Source organism: Penaeus vannamei, chromosome 1, assembly GCF_042767895.1.
Source record: "Penaeus vannamei isolate JL-2024 chromosome 1, ASM4276789v1, whole genome shotgun sequence".
Classification (NCBI taxonomy): Eukaryota; Metazoa; Arthropoda; class Malacostraca; order Decapoda; family Penaeidae; genus Penaeus; species Penaeus vannamei.
In genome coordinates, this window is record NC_091549.1 from 8,332,915 (window position 1) to 8,337,914 (window position 5,000).

A 5,000-nucleotide genomic window follows, 5' to 3' on the forward strand; every position below is an offset into this window, starting at 1 on the left:
GTGTCTCTCTTTGGGTGTTTGCCGGTCTCCAGTTCTCTTGATCTGTCTGTCTCTGTTTCTCTCGTTCGGTCTTTATTTACGTTTGTCTGGGTCTGTTTCTTTTTGTCTGCCTGTCTGTCTTTCTCTTTCTCTTACTCTTACTCTCTCTCTCTCTCTCTCTCTCTCTCTCTCTCTCTCTCTCTCTCTCTCTCTCTCTCTCTCTCTCTCTCGCTCTCGCTCTCTCGCTCTCGCTGTCGCTCTCGCTCTCGCTCTCTCGCTCGCTCTCTCTCGGTCTCTCTCTCTCTCACTCCCTCTCTCTCTCTCTCTCTCTCTCTCTCTCTCTCTCTCTCTCTCTCTCTCTCTCTCTCTTTCTCGTTTCATCTTTCCCTCTCTCTCCTCTCCTCTCACTCCATCCTCTATCCATCCTCTTTAATCCCCATCCATGTATTTCCCTCTTTTTTTTCTCTCTCTCTTTCTCTCTATTCCAAACCCTCGACCTCGCTATGTATCATTTAATCTCAAATGCACGTACGAAAACATAAGAAGATCAAATAACGATGACTCGGCCGAACTGAAACCCGCTGTCCTTCGCAAAAAAGGATCTAATCCGCTCTTAGATCCTTCAAGCAGTTCCTTATACTTATTATCTTCGCTTTGCCTGCAGCTCAGGTCGAAAAAACAGCAGTTAGTCGTATTTTTTTATTCTTTTTGATTATGTGAGATTTATTTATCGTGGAATGACTATGATCTTTGTGGGATGTTGTTATCGTATGAAATATCCTTGGTTCTGTTTTTTTTATGGTAGGAAGGCGGTGGCAACACTGGCCTCGGCTCCGCGAATCATTGGCCTTTGTTTACTTTTTTCTCACCTGTTTACCTCATTTGTTTTGCTTGCCACGCGTCTCGAAACCCCCAGCAGCAGTGAGTGACATTGCGCGAAAGGACGGAGGAGGCTGCATGCATGGATATGCTCTTCCATTCTTGGAGTTTGTGTGTGTGTTTGTGTAGTGTGTGTGTGTGTGTGTGTGAGTGTGGTGTGTGTGTTTGTATATGTGTGTGTTTATGTGTGTGTGTTTGTATGTGTGTGTGTGTGTGTGTGTTGTGTCTGTGCGTGTGTGTGTGTGTGTGTAAGTGAGTGTATGTGTGTGTCTGTGTGAGTGAGTGAGCGTGTGTGTGTGTGTATGTGAGTGAGTGTATGTGTATGTGTGTGTGTGTGTGTGTGCGTAGCTTACATTCCGGCACAAGATTTCAAAAGACGGCGTTTTTATCCCCCATTTCCCCGGCGCCTCCCGCTGACCCGAGCTCGAGGCCGTGGCTAGAAGACCTCACAGTCCGAGGCGGTGACAGCCGGTGCAGTAATGTGACCGCAGGCCGTTGTTGCAATCTAGATATGTGTGTTAGTTGATCTGTCTCGATCTTAATTACTTCGTCACCTGTCGTGGCGAACGCAGCTCAAAGAGAGAGGGAGAGATAGATAGATAGATAGATAGAGAGAGAGAGAGAGAGAGAGAGAGAGAGAGAGAGAGAGAGAGAGAGAGAGAGAGAGAGAGAGAGAGAGAGAGAGAGAGAGAGAGAAAGGGCCGTCAAGTGTAAGGTGGTACTCTTTGTAATAACCATAACGAGGTCTTTGAAAATATCAGCTGTTTTGAGAAGCTGCATTGATACATAATTATCTTGGAATCTGGAATACTAAACACAGGATATTGTGCTACGAACTGACGTGAACTAATTGCTTCTCGATTCATTCATAATGAGGAAAATAGATCACCAAAATTCCAAAATCCAGTTTCTTAAGCATACATATTTTTTCATCAATCAAGTGACAAAGATTTAGAAGAAAAAGAACGCGTCCATGAATCCTCAGGTTCGAAAAGGTCGCGAAACTGTACGTGGAAGTGTCTCATCATGCATAAGATGTTGATAAGAAAAGTAATGATACATTTAAACGAGACCTGAAGTTGGCTGAGATATAGGCCTACAATTCTAAATTTTGCAACCTCGTGTATCTGCTGTTATATTTTCTTTCTTTCTTTAATTATTTTGATGTTATATCATTAGACATTCACTATGAGAATATAAATAGATTAACGTTATTTTTATTTTATTTTTTTTTTTGGTGGGGTTATATCTTTATACATTCACTATGAGAATATAAATAGGTTTATTTGTACGTATAATCATACACACTTATGTATTCTTACCCCAATCATGTTTTATGCAAATTCCATCAATCTATAATTACACAGTAAAGGTAAATATATATCGACTGTCTAATGTAGAAATACGATAATGCACGTATTGAAAATTATATCGAAACAAATTATCCACACGCAATCGCGAAACATGTATATATAATGGAAAATATTGAGACATAGGAGGGGGGTTGGCCAAGAAGACATGCGATATCAATTACTGGAAATATGTGCACCAGCGGCTATAGATACACTTATTAATTATTCACATTCCATGCTTGAGAACTTATGGGTACTATAGATTACCTTGGTGACTTTGGAATTTGGATTTTTTTTAACCTTGTATTCTTAATTATGGGATGGAAAGATGGCGGTGTGATGAGAGAGAGAGAGAGAGAGAGAGAGAGAGAGAGAGAGAGAGAGAGAGAGAGAGAGAGAGAGAGAGAGAGAGAGAGAGAGAGAGAGAGAGAGAGAGAGAGAGAGAGTGAGTGAGAGAGAGAGAGAGAGCAGACATCAGAGAGATCAAATAGAGAGACCAGAGATAGAGAGAGAGGACAGACAGAAAGAGAAAGAGAAAAAAAGAGAGATATCGAGAGAGACAAAGAGACAGAGAGACCAATAGCAGATAGCTAGAGAGAGAGAGAGAGAGAGAGAGAGAGAGAGAGAGAGAGAGAGAGAGAGAGAGAGAGAGAGAGAGAGAGAGCAGACATCAGAGAGATCAAATAGAGAGACCAGAGATAGAGAGAGAGGACAGACAGAAAGAGAACGAGAAAACCAGAGAGATATCGAGAGAGACAAAGTGACAGAGAGACCAATAGCAGATAGCTAAAGAGAGAGAGAAAGAGAGAAGAGAGAGAGAGAGAGAGAGAGAGAGAGAGAGAGAAAGAGAGAGAGAGAGAGAGAGAGAGAGAGAGAGAGAGAGAGAGAGAGAGAGAGAGAGAGAGAGAGAGAGACAGAGACAGAGACCGATAGCAGAGAGAGAGAGAGAGAGAGAGAGAGAGGCGAGTAGGTTAGAAGGAGGAGCCAGCTGGTGTCCCACATACTCGGGCCCCGCGTATGCCCCAACACAGCGATGCCCAAGGGGGTACATCGTCGGGGTCGACCTTGGTCGAAACGCCATCTGGTGATCCTCGAAGCATTGAACACGTCGGAGGGCGAGCCACCTCGAGGAGCACCGAGAGACCAAGAATCAGCATCAATCTCCATAAAATTGAAGTAACTGGCGATGTTATGAGCGAGGAAAAGAGGATAGACGCTAATATTTTCCTATTTTCTCTCTTTTTTTCGTGTGTTGGGGGCAGGGGGGGGGGAGTTCTCGCATATATGATCCTCGGAATTCCGAACCCAAGTTGGCCTCGACTGCCTGCTTCCGGTGACCCAAGCGAGAAGGAAGATTGGAAAGTGAGGGGTCACTTCTCATGCTTTATGTTTTTTTCTTTTTTTCTTCTTCTTTTTTAGTGTTATCTCTATTACTATTGTTATTCATTTTATAGTTATATAATGAACCATTTTATAATAGGTATTATCATTGTTATTGTGATTCTTATTACCATTCTTATTATTATTAGTTTGCGTGGGTGTGTACGTGCATAGACTAGTAATATGTTATTATCTTGGTCTCTATATACATACATACATACATGTATACAGACACATAATCGAAACTATTGTAAACTATTGTCCAATAAAGACAAAAAAAAAACAAAGAAAAAGAAAAGAAATCTCAAGCAGCTCTCACCGCCACTGCATCTGAAAGGAATACCACGATCGCGCCCTTTGTGAAAGTAACATAGCGTATTCAAGTCCAATGCTATTGCCAACCTATAGCAGAGGCGATTGGCGCGGCATAGTTATCGTTGCGGATGCGATTGCTTCCATGGCGACCGTTGCTTCTGGTCGTGGAGGAGAGAGGAAGTGGTTTGAAATTGATGTTTGTGTGTTTTTTTCTGATTTTTCTGGGTGGGGTGGGGGGGGATATGGGTCAAGTTGAGATATAGATTGGTTCAGTTTTAAGTAATTAGGTTTCTCACTTATCAGTACTGTTATTTTTACATCATCATTGTCATTATTTTCATCATTTGCCATGTAACATTCTAAGCATTAAGCACTTTCAAGGACGGTGTGCAAGCAATCTAGGTAAAAAAAGAAGAAAAACAAACAGTACTTCATTCAGCAAAAACAAACTAGGAGATTGCCACTTAATTGCCATACTGTTACCTTGTTCATAGTTCGTTATATTCACTTTTTCTTCCGCCAGAGCAAAATGCATAGAGCGACCAGAGAGCCATATGGCGACAGATTTTAGAACATTGTAATACGCACGAATTTGAATATTCAGAGATTGTGTAAGGTTTCCGTTCTTGTAAATATGAACTATCCGGTTTTTCAATAATAAAGGGCCGAAAAGTGCTTTTGGCGGCGTTAAAGAGCATTCTGAAGGAAAGGAAAGATATGAAGGAATGCTGCGGCACCCAGCATTCACCTTGCGTGGGCTGCCAGGTGCTGATTTACATGATATTTACTACTGCAACTTTCTCTAAGCGTATGATAATGATTGATATCAGGCAAGTTTACGATATACTTGTTAAAAGGAGTGAGATATTAAAAGAAATAAAATGCATATATACACTTGACGAGATATTGCTTTCACAAGAAGAGATTATCGCACCTCGACAACACAGCGAGTTATCAGCCAATAGGAAACCAGCTTCGTGTCACGGTATCGTCTGCACGTTGCATGTTTCCAGATGGTCGTATCTTCGAAAGCAATTTATCGATATTAATAACGGTATTTTACACAAACTGGGGTCTTTAGATAGGAAAAATAGC

At 41.7% G+C, this 5,000-nt stretch overlaps 1 protein-coding gene across 2 annotated transcripts in view; it reads left to right on the plus strand.

The window, feature by feature from the left end:
- Ptr (patched domain-containing protein) overlaps positions 1–5,000 on the plus strand; it is a 152,337-nt gene that overhangs the window by 34,690 nt on the left and 112,647 nt on the right. The window lies entirely within an intron of this gene.